The sequence below is a fragment of the Triticum dicoccoides genome, chromosome 4B (assembly GCF_002162155.2).
Source record: "Triticum dicoccoides isolate Atlit2015 ecotype Zavitan chromosome 4B, WEW_v2.0, whole genome shotgun sequence".
NCBI classification, from domain to species: domain Eukaryota; kingdom Viridiplantae; phylum Streptophyta; class Magnoliopsida; order Poales; family Poaceae; genus Triticum; species Triticum dicoccoides.
Window position 1 is genome coordinate 398816789 of NC_041387.1, and position 14412 is coordinate 398831200.

The window sequence follows — 14412 nt, forward strand, 5'->3', positions numbered from 1 at the left end:
AAGCGTATGCAATAGCATTGCATTTGAAGAAGTGTAATACTAAAAAATTGATAATCCAAACCCGTGCCTTGAGAGTGTCGTCGTAGCATGAAGAGTCTTTAAAACATGTCGAGTCGCCAAAGGGGATAACGAAGAGATGGCACATCAGAGGTAGACACCGCATCGATAGAAGATACAAGAGAAGTATCAAGAGAAGATGGGTTGTCAAAAGATGATGGCACATCAAGAGTTTAAAGCATTGCTTAAAGAATCATGGCTCATGAAAACCAACGGCGAAAGAAGTTCGACGGCAAGAGAATGGGCTTAGATCAACAATGCAAAGAGAGGCCACAGAAATCCTATAGAGAGGACAATGACCAGAAGAAGGCTGACGGACAAAAGTTTGGTGGACTCGCATGACATGAAAAACACAAAGTATCAACGGATTTGGTGGACACAGCGGAAGACATAGAAAACTAGAAAGCACATACCAGACTGATGTAATGGCAGCCGAAGAAAAGTTATGGTGCCGTGCAGATGAGTTGCTGACAAGGAGCGGCATGAAGAGCGCGCAACAGATGCTAAGAGATACTCGTACACGCAACACCTTAGCAAGCAAGCAGCATGTAGCAGCTAACAACGGGAGGCAAGTGCATGCAGGTGGGAGCGGCTGGAACGATCAGGTGGGCAAGCCGCAGGCGCGTGGGCAGAGGAGCAGAGATCCGGGACGCGAGGCCAGCCGAGGACCCTGGAGCGAGCGGGCAGACGATCCTGCAGCAGCGGATGCGGGCAGCCGCTCCTGATCCAGCGGACGCATGCACCTGCAGCGGCCTGGAGGTTCTAGGCGACAGTGGATCGAGGCGAAGCGGCAGAGGATATCGATTGGGTCAGAGGCCACCCAGCGTGGTGGTGGACGTTAGCCAGCGCCGGTGGCAAAGAGGAAGGCAACAACGACCGGCAAGGAAAACAACGGCGCCGTAAGATTGGATCGGGAGGACGAGTTGCGGCACCGGAAAAAAAATAAACTAAGCTCTAATACTTCCTTCGTCTATGTGTGTAAGTCATCTTACGAAAACCAAATAATCTCAAAATACTAAGGCATGGTGCATTAACTTCTACCTCGTTTCTTGTTTCTTCACATATCAACCAAGAAGAGACAAGGGGTGTGCATGCTTTAATGACTTGAGACTACCAAACACGACATGCAGTGGTTAGTTCATTGCATGCAATGCTATTAATTAGCAACTAAACATTAGTGTCTCTCGTTTTCCTCTCCTTCTTGGTCACGGTGCACAACCTAAGATGACTTACTCACCTAGACGAAGGGAGTACCATGTTAGGAAAGCAACTTAACTTTATTAAACGCCCAAGGGGCATATATATATTACACATGACTTGAGGTGCAAGGAAACTAAACATAGACTAATAAGGACTCCTAGACCAATACTAATACTCCTTAACACACTCCACCGTAATGGGCATCGGCTACTTGGGCCGTTGGGCCTCTTCTAGAGTTGGGCACTTGGGCTTGGGCTCCTTTGCTGATTGCCTTCTGTGTTGACTTTATCTTTTAATTTCCTTTTCCCCTTTGACTTGTTGACCATGACAATTTGTTTGGATTTTTGTTGACTCCCTTAGACCTTGTTTACTGCCTTGGACCGCCTTGGACTTTTCGTTGACCACCTCAGACTTTCATTGGCGTCCATGCAGTATTAGGTGGGTCCTCTGGGTATGATTATTTATTCCCAGTTTCCCACAACAGTAAATACAACAGAATAAGATAAACACATAGTTTCAGATGCACAATTTCATATTTCTGCTTCCAAAATTAATGTGTCAGAGGTACTAACATCTGAAACTAAAACTCATCTGTTGCAATATAAAAGTTTCAATACTCACCTCATTTACTTGAGCACAATTGCTGACACATTTTGCTCTACTTGCAAATTGAAGAGTTCCTCTAGTTTCCTCAATATGAACCTGTAGTTAATTTTTTAGAAGATGTGATAGCAATGGTGGTAAGTGCATGAGGGTTTAAAACCATATAATTTACTTGGATGTAACAATGTAAACATAACACACCTCTTCAGGTGCAGCCGTGCAAATGATTGATGTCTTTGCATTGCCTCCAAGTGCAAACTGGAGGATGCGAGTCAACTTACTATCACGATAAGGGATGTGCCCTCTGCATCAAAATAATTAACCACTTTAGTGCGTCAACCAATCCTGGATCTTAGGAAACTTTTCACATAATTCAATAAGTAGGCCCAAGGAGTTCGCAGTAGATTTTTCTTCCCTTGCATATGGTAACCTTTTTATTAGGGATGAGCCCATGATTTTATAGGTTAAGACTACAACATCTGTGGTGCCATAATCATTGGGCCTACCAAATTAGCCAAATAGAGAATAACAGGGTGATTCCATGATTGAATAAAATAAAATAATTTGGTTGTAGACTCAGATATTTCTTTCGCTCGAGTAAGTGCCTTTCTTTTCATTTGGTATATTACCATGACTTGGAACACTTGAAAGGATGAAAAGGGAAGCTCAAATAACTTTTGGGTGCCATATTCTTGCATAATAGATTAGCTATTATAACCTAGTGATAGGATAAATGGTGATAAAGTATGAATGAAACCCATGTTTAATTTTCCATTAAAATTGGTGCTTTTTTTAGAAAAGGAGGATGACCCCCGGCCTCTGCATCTGGGCGATGCATACGGCCACTTTATTATTCTCACAAGACCTTACAAAATCAATACAACAGTAAGACTAAAGCCGCCGTCTAAGCAACAAACTGTCGCTACACCTATCCAGTTGATGAAGGGGCGCAGATAGCCTGGGCCTAATACCAAACAGACATCGCAGCCAAACCTAACATCTAAGACCTGAGACCCCAACCTAGCCACTTGCTGGGTCTGGGGCACACACTGGTCCGGCGTGCTCTCAGAGGCCGCCGCCGCCAACTGCCACCGCTCCATCTTCAGAACTGTACTGATGCATCAATCTTGCTCGGTCCAGCTATCGTCGACACCACCACGGCGCCCAACGGCACCTCCTCCCTGCGCGCAAACAGCTGAACACGTCGCGGTCGCCACTGATACACCTCAGCGCCATGCTGCCAAGTATCACCAGCCGACACAGCTACCTCTCGAGGCGGTCTCTCAGAGGCGGTCTCCTGAAGCTACCTCTCGAGGTCCCTCGCGGGGCGGATATGTCTAGGCTTGCCAAGCTCCGCCTCGCGCTGCACGTGGGTGACGCGAGCAACAACGAGCAGAGCCAGGAGGGCGCTAGCGGGCGCGGATAAGGATGTTTTCCTCTTTCGTGCTAAGGGAGCAAGGACAACACGTCGGTTCCCAAAGCAATCCCCAGAGGTTGCCATTTTGGTGCAAGAAGACCAGGACAGCGGGCGCGCCAGGACGGAGTTCATTGTCGAGCCCACCAGCGCGTCATGGACAACATCTTTTGCAGGCGAAGACCACCTTTAGTCAGGATAAGTTGTACTCTTGTTCCCCTTCAAATTTGGCTGTTGTGGCAACCCTTCCCGCCTAATATTTTCGGGGGAAGAGGACCGGGGCCAGTATAAAGATAGGCTAGACGCCGCCGTAGGAGAGGGGTCGAACCCTTGGGATCCAATGCCTCCGGAGAAAGTTCATCCTCTTTGTACTCTCATACTCATCCTCCCCCGTGAGGCAATCCACACAAAGCGGGAGTAGGGTCTTACACCGCAAGGTGGCCCGAACCTCGGTAAATTGCCGTGTCGTGTCCTTTCCCCTCGCTCGAGCACGCCGGAGCATCGCCATGAGGCAGTGGGCAGCTAGCTGGAGCTTAGTGGAGTTCTGTGAGCACACCCCAGAGTTCGAACCTTTTCTTGGGTCCCGGAAGACCTGATTCCGACATTTGGCGCGCCGGCTAGGGGTGTGCCGAAGTTCCTTCGCTTCGCTCCGTTCCCGCTCCATCATCCCCATGGCTGATGCTCATCGTGTTCGTGCAGCATGTCGCTCAGACGGAGCCTGTGGACCGTGGCAGCCGCCGCCACTCCACCTCGGTCGTGGCCAACGCCGCCACCGACCCTGCCGCTCACGAGCAGCAGGACTCCTCCCTGCCCTCCATGCAGCACGACGGCCGCACTGCTACGCCTTTGCTCACCCTGGCTACGACACATCCTCCCACGCTCGCTGCGGGCCGGCGAACACGCAAGCCGCGCTGCTCATGGCGCGCGAGCTGCTTCGCTACCGCCCTGCCAACGAAGGCTACGACGCCTAGCTAGGAAATTAAATTTCGTGCTCTTTCCCACCCAATTGGATTCACCTTCAAATTCTTCCGGAGCGTTGAGATATTGACGAAACAATCTGACATTGCAGTAGAATCCGAGCCAAACTACAAGTCCAAAGGTGTTGCATCACCTCCACTTGGGCTCATGGGCCTTGTACGACCTAGGGTTAGTTTTAGGCTGCCTTGGGACGTCCTCCCACCCCTTGGCCGCCACCCCTTGCTCCTATATAAGTAGATCAATCTAGTAGCTTTTTGCTTGGGTTTTGTTTAGATTAAAGTTCACCATAGCTGCAACTTCGCGTACTTCGTTTGTGTTCAACGACCAGACCAAGACGTCACAGAACCCCACTTTCATCAATAAAGCTTTCCTCTTATATTCGCAATATCCAGATTGCAATCTCGGTTTCTTGCTTGTTCTTTGTTTGCTCGCAGGAAATAGACCCTCGTGGTCAGGTTGATCGTGCTCCGGCGTGGTCAATAACCCTCGGAAGTTGGTTTAGCGATTGCCAAGGTGCGATGTCTCGCACATTCATAGTCGGATCGTCAAAGTCTACTCCTGCAAAAAACGATAATCACCTTCTCATCGGAAGACGGGAACCTTTGCCTCTATCATGCCGGCCCATTGTTCGGCAGGATTTCATTGCCGTCTTCCGACAACTATACGGGTTGAGAGGGCGCGGATTCAGCTGCCTCGACCAGGCGCTCCTCATGCTGCTCCCGAAGCGCGTGGATGCCAGGGCCCTCAGCGACTACAGGCCCATAAGCCTCATTCACCTTGTCGCCAAGATCTTTGCCAAGGTCCTCTCGCTCCGCCTCGCGCGCAAGCTAAACACCCTTGCCAGCACCAGCCAGAGTGTGTTCATTCCGGGACGAAGCCTGCACGACAACTTTGTCCTTGTAAGGCAGTCCGCGCGCCTACCGCATCAACTAGGCGCGCCGCGTGTACTGCTAAAGTTAGACCTGACTCGCGCATTTGACGCGATCAGCTGGCCATTCCTCTTCAATGTCCTGCGCCAATATGGTTTTGCTGCCAGATTCCTGGGTTGGCTAGCGATCTTGCTCTCGTCGACCAGCACCAAGGTGATCATGAACGGCGAGTCGGGCCCGCCCATTTGGCACCGTCAAGGACTATGGCAAGGTGACCCCATGTCACCCCAGCTCTTCGTTCTCGCAGTGGACACGCTAGGCCATCTGCTCCGTCACGCCACCGAGCTGGGCATCATGCAGCAGCTACACTCTTGGCGTTCGATCCCTTCCGTCCCGCTGTACGCGGATGATGTGGTCATGTTCTGCCACACCACGCCGAGCGACATATCCGCTGCCAGGAGCGTCCTGCAGCTCTTTGGGCACGCCTCAGTCCTTCACGTCAACTTTTCGAAGAGCTCCACCACCCTGATTCGAGGTGACGCGGTGGGTACCGTGCCGGCCCTCGACCTGCTGGGTTGCCCCGTTGTAGAGATGTTGATCACCTACCTAGGCATCCCGCTCACGTTGCGGCGGACCACTTGTGCCCAGCTTCAGCCCGTCGTTGACAAGGCCGCTGGCATGCTTCCCTGCTGGAAGGCGCATCTCATGAACAAGGTTGGCCGCCTCGCGTTTGTCAAGGCAGTCCTGACGGCGATCCCTATCCATCAACTGCTCGTGCTGCCCTCCCCCCAAAGAAGACCCTGAGGGCACTTGAGAAGATTCAGAGAGGCTTCCTCTGGGCTGGGCGCGTAGAGGCTAACGGTGGCGATTGCCACGTCAACTGGCAGCGCGTCTCCAGGCCGATCTCTCTTGGCGGTCTCGACGTACGCAATCTAGCGCGCACAGGCCTTGCGCTCCGCACACGGTGGCTATGGTTCAGCCGCACAGACCAAGGCAGGGCCTGGGCTGGTCTGGACATACAGTTCAGCAACGAGGAGCGTGCGTTCTTCTTCGCCTCTATCACCATCTCGGTTGGGAATGGAACGCGGGCCCTTTTCTGGGAGGATCGGTGGATCGATGGGCGCTCCATCCGCGGGATCGTGCCTTGTCTGTACACGTGCATCCCCAAACGCCGCCGTAAGCTCCGAACCATGGCGGACGGCCTCCTCGCCAATCGGTGGGCGCAAGACATCCAAGGCTCCATGGGAATCCATGAAATCGGGCAGTACCTGCAGCTATGGCATAGGATTGAGCACACTACTCTCTCCGCCGAGCCGGACCGCCTAACCTGGAAGTGGGGCGCGAACGGCATCTACTCCGCCAGATCAGCCTAACTTGCCACATTCCACGGCTCCATCTCGTGCGACGCATGGAAGCTCACCTGGAAGTGTTGGGCGCCCCCGCGTGTCAGGTTCTTCCACTGGCTTGCACATCTGCGTTGAGTTGGCTTAGGGTCCCATGCCCCCCACCCCCTCACGAGCCATCGCTCAACAATTGGTGGCAATCCACAAGGCTCGCCCCCAAGCCCATGCACAAAGGCCTCGCATCCGCGGTCCTGCTCGTCCCTTGCAATGACTACGTTTTCAACCAAGGCCGCCCTTCGGTTGTTGAACTGCTCGCGAAGATCAAGGAGGAGGCCGCCCTTTGGGCCGCCGCTGGCGCGTTAGGACTTAGAGCTATCATCCCGCAAACTTGGGATGTCCATTGACTACCGTCCAGAGTTCTAACCGCCTCCTAGGAGGCTTGTAACCATACCCCCCCCCCACCCCACCCCCCTCAATGCAATGAAACGCAAGCTACTTTGCGTTTTCTCGAAAAACATAAGTTATGATGAAGGGTTAAGATTGGCTCACTAAAACAATTCCCTCCTAACTCCCACCCCCTCCCGGCTTCCCCTGCTAATAAAACCGTGGGAGTTGGAGTCTCAAGTCTCATGCCTATTCCTTTATAAATTCCCAATCCCCCTAACCAAACAATAGATTTGAAATCTCGTACCCCTTTAATTCTCATTCCTTGACTCCCCGGGAAGAAATAGGTGGGAATTGGCTTCCTCAACTCCCATTCCCCTTCCCACTTAAACTCCCATTCCCTCTAATCAAACAGTGGACTTTTAATCTCCTCACCCCTCAACTCCCATTCCCCATCTCTAATTCCCCCGAACCAAACGCATTGTAATTACTCCCAACCAAACACGCTGTAAGGACTCGACCAAATGAAAATCTTGTGCCCAAGTGGCTTGCCTCGGAAGTCAGAACACCTGATAAGGTACGGTCACCTTTGTGAATTTTTTCTACTAAAGCCTACTCCACCTCATGTACTTGTAGCCCAACCGGTCTTGGTGTTTGAGTGTTTTTCCATGATGTCAACATACATAGTAAGGTTGGAATTCAGACAACTGGAGCTCAAAAATGAAATTGATCTCGTCGAGTAAGCAATTACCTCGGCCGCAGTGTCAAAGATGTCGCGAACAGCGAGCGGGATGATCCCAGGGTCGGCACCGGAGCCGTTCACGGTAAACGTCTTGCCACTGCTGGTCTGGCCTTAGGCGAAGGCAGTGCCGTTGAAGCCATCTACGGCAGCACGGATGAGGGAGCGGACGAGCAGGCCGTAGATCCGCGCGTTGGTCACAGACTCGTTGAACACGTGGTCTTCGTGTGGGCAAAGAACCGACCAGCAAAAAAGAAGAGCGCGCGCGAGTTAGAAATGGAGGGACAGAAGGTGGGAGGAGAGTGAGATAGAGGAAGGATCCTGGTACCGAAGACGAAGAAGGTGCCGGGGACGGGGACGGCGCGGTGGAGGAGGGAGATTCCGGAGTCGTCGATGCGCCACTCGCGGTTCCCGACAGCGCCGCCGCCCGAGAAGGATGACGAGTCCGCGTCGGCGTCGACCGAAGGCTTGGGCGGGCGGAAGCGGACGGCGACGGAGATCTTCTCCATGAGCGGATGGACGGCGAGTCGGCCACTGCAATGGTTGGGGCAGAGAAGAGCGGATTTGAAATTTCGGCCTGAGGAGAGTTGTTTTCTTTCTTTTGAAATGAAAATGCGGCCTCAGGAGAAGTTCGTATGAGCTGAAGTAGATGGGACCACACGTCCTTTTACCGAAAAAGGCTTCCGTCCCGCTTTATAAATAAACCAAACTGCAGAGCACACATATAAGGACTAGTCCACACACACCTAAATCTCACAAATAAGTACAAAGGTTCTGCTGAGGGCACAGCTCAACAAGCCCAGGCAAAGAAAAAAGAAAACCGCCGGAGAGCGGAACAGGCGCCTAGTCCGGTTCCGGCGGGGGCGGCGGGGGTGGCGGCGACAGACGGACGGCCATCGAGCGAAGGTCGGCGATGAAGGCGGAGATGGCGTTACGGTCCTGAGGACGACTAAGCGGCCGCCAAAGCTGCAAGAAACCAGAGAGTTTGAAGATAGCGTCAGTAGCTTGTCGAAGATGAGTGCGCTAGATCACAAGCTTATTGCGGATCGTCCAGAGGGTCCAAGCAATGACCCCGATCTCAAGCCACCTAATGTGGCGAGACGTCAAGGGGGAGTTCTGAAGTTCGGCAAATAAGTCTGGAAAGTTGGTGGGGTACCGATTTCCACCGACCGCTTCGCGAAAGCAGCTCCAAACGAATTGAGCGGACACGCAGGAGAAGAAGATGTGATTCGAGTCTTCTGGGACACCGCAGAGCGGGCAGAGGCCAGAGCCCGGGCCATTTCGCTTGCGAACCTCGAGCCCGGACGGGGCCCGACCACGAATCCATTGCCACATGAAGATCCGAATCTTCAGAGGTAGGCGGATGGACCACACCGTCGTAAGGGGGAGAGGGGCGGAGGAAGGGCGATGGCCAGATAGAGAGGCTTGGTGGAGAACTGGCCAGAAGGCTCCAAGCGCCAACGCACCTGGTCGGGACCACCGTCCACCATCGGTTCATGGAGGACCACACAGTCCAGTAACTCACACCAAGCGGCGGACTCCGGGGGCCCAAATGGCCTCCGGAAGGCGAAGCGCCCTAAGTCAATAAGGGCCCTCTCGACAGAGATCACAGGATCGACGGAGATGGGGAAGAGGCCGGGAAAGCGCGCCGCGAAGGGGGCGTCTCCGGCCCAAAGATCAAACCAGAACAAAGTCGATGCTCCGGAGCCGATCGAGATGGAAGTCCTGATGCGGAAAACCGGAAGGAGCTGGACGACCGACTGCCAGAACTGGGAGCCGCCAGATCTCTGGCAAAAGGCGAGGGGCTGTCCGCGCAGGCATTTGTTCCGGATGATGTCGAGCCAGAGTCCATCGTGACCTTGAGAGATGCGCCAAAGCCAACGGGATAGGAGGGCGATATTCATGCGCTTAGAGCACATGATGCCAAGGCCTCCTTGATCCCTGGGCTTGCAAATGTTCGGCCAACTGGCCATATGGTACTTTTGCTTATTGTTGTCGCCAGCCCAGTAGAAGCGAGACTGGACTTTGGCAATCTCATGGTGCAGAGTCTCGTGGAGGCTGTAGAAACTCATGAGAAACAAGAGGAGGCTGGAGAGGGAAGAGTTGATGAGGATTGTCTAGGCTGCCTTCGATAACCACCTCCCCTGCCACGGTTCGATGCGCGTTTGAAGCTTGGCCATGGACGAGCGCAAGTCCGTGACGGTGAGCCGGGAGTCACTAGTGGGCGTACCCAAGTAGGTCGTGGGAAAGGAGCCCAGGCGGCAATTAAGCCGGTTGGCAATGGCCAGACACTCTGCGGGAGAGTAGCCCATCACCATGACATCACTCTCGTTGAAGTTAATCTTCAGGCCAGACATTTGTTGGAAGCAGAGAAGGAGGAACTTGAGGTTGGAGATGTCCGTCTCCGAGCCTTTGACCATGATGATGGTGTCGTCGGCATACTGGAGGAGGGAGATCCCGGAACCTCCGGCAAGGTGGGGGGTGATCCCACGAATATGGCCAGCAGCCTTCGCCTTATCCAGGATGGCAGCAAGAGCGTCCACTACCATATTGAACAAGAACGGGGAGAAGGGGTCGCCTTGTCGAACCCCACAAAGAGTGGGGAAGAAAGGACCGATCTCTCCGTTGATGTTAACGGCCGTGCGACCGCAGGAGACCATCTGCATGACTCTGTGATCCAGCGGTTGTCGAAACCCTTCCGGAACAAAACTTCCTGAAGGAAGGACCAGCTAACAGTGTCACCGGCCTTATGGAAATCAATCTTCAGGAAGACCGCCTTGAGGTGTTTGGCGCAGACCTCATGGAGGACTTCATGAAGAACAAGCATCCCATCCAGAATATACCAACCTTGGATGAAGGCGGACTGGTTGGGGTGGGTAATGCGGTCCGCAATAAGGGTCACCCTATTGGCGTACCCTTTTGCAAGAATCCGGAATATCACGTTAATGACCGTGATCGGGCAAAACTGGCGGATGTCGGAAGCGCCAGGCACCTTAGGAATGAGAGAGATGATCCCAAAGTTGAGGCGTCCGAGGTCGATAGATCCAACGTGGAACTCTTCGAAGATGGCCATGACCTCCGGTTTGATCACGTTCCAGAAGGACTGGAAGAATTTAACCGGGAGGCCGTCAGGGCCCGGAGCCGAGGTAGGATTCATGCCCCTAATGGCAGCCCATACCTCGCTCTCGGAGAGGGGGGCCGTAAGGGCCGCGTTCTCGACATCAGAGACCAGCTGGGGGCCGGTCCAGTAATCCGGGGCCAGGGAGAGGCCGCTCCTAGGAGCGGCAGAGAACAAAGATCTATAGAACCCATTAACGTGGGTCCAGATGTCGCGGGGGTCTTGGAGGAGGGTCGCACCATCCCACAAGAGGGGGATGGTGTTGCGTTTACAGCGGCCATTCGCGTAGCCTGAAAGTATGCCGTGTTCGCGTCGCCCTTCAAAACCCATTTCTGGGCACCACGGAGGCGCCAATAGGCCTCTTCATCGGTGTAGATGATGGAGAGTTGATCTTCTAAGTCATAGCGAGAGCTCGACTCATCGGGAGAGAGCCCAACCGCATCCGCACGCAGGTCTAGCGCCTGAATGGCGGTCAACATGGCCTTCTTGCGATCGCGGAGGTCTCTATGACGCCCCCGATTCAATCGTACACTAATCATGCACGCAAACGTGTACGATCAAGATCAGGGACTCACGGGAAGATATCACAACACAACTCTAAAAACATAAATAAGTCATACAAGCATCATATTACAAGCCAGGGGCCTCGAGGGCTCGAATACAAGTGCTCGATCATAGACGAGTCAGCGAAAGCAACAATATCTGAGTACAGACATAAGTTAAACAAGTTTGCCTTAAGAAGGCTAGCACAAACTGGGATACAGATCGAAAGAGGCGCAGGCCTCCTGCCTGGGATCCTCCTAAACTACTCCTGGTCATCGACAGCAGCATGCACGTAGTAGTAGGCACCTCCAGTGTAGTAGTTGTCGTCGACGGTGGCGTCTGGCTCCTGGGCTCCAACGTCTGGTTGCGGCATCCGAGAAGAAGAGGAAAACGGGGGAAAAGAAGGAGCAAAGCAACCGTGAGTACTCATCCAAAGTACTCGCAAGCAAGGATCTACACTAAATATGCATGGGTATATGTGTAAAGAGGCAATATCGGTGGACTGAACTGCAGAATGCCAGGATAAGAGGGGGATAGCTAGTCCTATCGAAGACTACGCTTCTGGCATCCTCCGTCTTGCAGCATGTAGAAGAGAGTAGACTGAAGTCCTCCAAGTAGCATCGCATAGCATAATCCTACTCGGCGATCCTCCCCTCGTCGCCCTGTGGAAAAGCGATCACCGGGTTGTCTGTGGAACTTGTCTGGGTGTGTTTTATTAAGTATCCGGTTCTAGTTGTCATAAGGTCAAGGTACAACTCCGGGTCGTCCTTTTACCGAGGGACACGGCTATTCGAATAGATTAACTTCCCTGCAGGGGTGCACCACATAACCCAACACGCTCGATCCCATTTGGCCGGACACACTTTCCTGGGTCATGCCCGGCCTCGGAAGATCAACATGTTGCAGCCCCACCTAGGCACAACAGAGAGGTCAGCACGCCGGTCTAAATCCTATGCGCGCAGGGGTCTGGGCCCATCGCCCATTGCACACCTACACGTTGCGTACGCGGCCGGTGAGCAGACCTAGCAACCTCCATTACAAAGGAAGTCACGTTACGCAGTCCAACCCGGCGCGCGCCGCTCAGTCGCTGACGTCACGAAGGCTTCGGCTGATACCACGACGTCGAGTGCCCATATCTTTCCCGCGTAGTTGGTTAGTGCGTATAGGCCAGTGGCCAGACTCAGATCAAATACCAAGATCTTGTTAAGCGTGTTATTATGAAGCAACCGCGAACGTCGACCAGGGCCAAGCCCACCTCTCGCCTAGGCGGTCTCAACCTGCCCTGTCGCTCCGCCACAAAGATCCACACAGAGGGCCGTCGGGACAAAGGTCCTTTCAGCCCCCAATCCGTGAATCACTCGCGGGTACTCCTTGAGCCGACCCGACTTTAGCCACCATCTGTAGTATGTATATATGTATAGTATATACCCGTGATCACCTCCCGAGTGATCACGGCCCAATAGTATAGCAAGGCAGACTGACAAGAATGTAGGGCCAATGATGATAAACTAGCATCCTATAATAAGCATTTAGGATTGCGGGTATGGTATCAATGACTGTAGCAACAATGACAGGCTATGCAACAGAATAGGAGTAACCGAACAGTAACATGCTACACTACTCTAATGCAAGCAGTATAGAGAAGAATAGGCGATGTCTGGTGATCAAGGGGGGGGGGCTTGCCTGGTTGCTCTGGCAAGAAGGAGGGGTCATCTTCGGTGTAGTCGAACACATGAACATCGGCACCGGTCTTAGAGTCTACCGGAAAGAAGTAACGGAGCGGGAACACAATTAATAACAGAGCAATCAAATGTAACACAAAGCAAGACGCAGCAATATGCGGTTCTAGGGGTGACCTAACGTAGTGGTAGGTGATACCGGCGAGGGGGGGGACATCCGGGAAAGTATTCCCGGTGTTTCGCGTTTTCGGACAGACGGACCGGAGGAGGAAAGTTCCATGTTTGCTATGCTAGGGATGTGTGGCAGATGAACGGGCTGCGTATCCGGATTCATCTCGTCGTTCTGAGCAACTTTCATGTACAAAGTTTTTTCATCCGAGCTACGGTTTATTTTATATTAATTTTTAAAGTTTTTAAATCATTTTCTAGAATTGACGGAATTAATTTAATACTAAAATACATTTCTGACATCAGCATGATGTCAGCACGACATCAGCAGTCAACCAGTCAGTTGAGTGGGTCAAACTAACGCGTGGGTCCTACTGTCATTCACTAAGACTAATTAAACAGGTTAATTAGTTTCATTAGTAACTAGGTCAACCTAATTAAACAGACTAAGATTATTTAAGTTAATTAATTCGTAAATTAATTAATATTTTATTATTTATTTATTTATTCTTTTTTTAATTCTTTTTTTAAATCTCTCTTTTTTTATCGTTCTAGGGCTGGGCCCCACATGTCATTGGCCAAGGGGGCCATAGTGGGTTCGGTGTTAGCGGGCGCCGGGCGCGGGCACAGCCCAAGCGGGCGCATGCCCAGGGGGGCGCGGGGCGGCGGACCCGGAAGGTCGCCAAGGCAAGGGGGGCCAGTGGCCACGGTGAGGCCGGTCGCCTGAGGCGGCAGCGGCGAGGCCACGTCGGGATGGCGCCGGGGCTGGGAGCGAAGGGGAGGCGCGCGGCGGCACGGGCAAACAGCGAGAGGCAGCAGGGACGTGCGTGAGGGAACGTGACCGTGCGCGGCCGTGCGTGGCCATGGCGAGGGCGCACTCGTGCTAGCGCGCGGGGACGAACGGGAGGCGGCCCCGTACATAGAGGGAAGAGAGGGGAGGCGGGCCTCACGTTCGAGTAGAGACCAGGGGGCGGCGAGGCTCGAGGGTGACCGTTGTGGAGGAGGACGGGGACGAGGCGTCGTCGCGGCGTCAAGGAGGCGGGCGCAGTCCGGCGGTGAGGAGGACGGGGGCGCGGCGACGGCGGGGCAGCGTCAGGCGGCTTCGGGTCCTCGTGCGGCGGCGATGGTCGACGACGGTGCTGGGGACGGCGGTGGTCCACGACAGCGCTGGGGACGGCGGCAGGCGACGGTTCCTCGGGCGTGGTTGCACGGGCGAGGTGGGGCTCTGATGCGGCAAGGGATCGGGCGCGGGGTGCTCGGCGACGATGGAGAACGAGAGGGAGCGGGGGGTCGTTGCCTCGATCTAGAGGGAGTCGG

General features: G+C 53.6%; 1 pseudogene; it reads right to left on the reverse strand.

The window, feature by feature from the left end:
• Positions 1-8157, reverse strand: part of LOC119292692 — a 25949-nt pseudogene extending 17792 nt beyond the window's left edge.
• Between the last annotated feature and the right edge of the window lie 6255 nt (positions 8158-14412).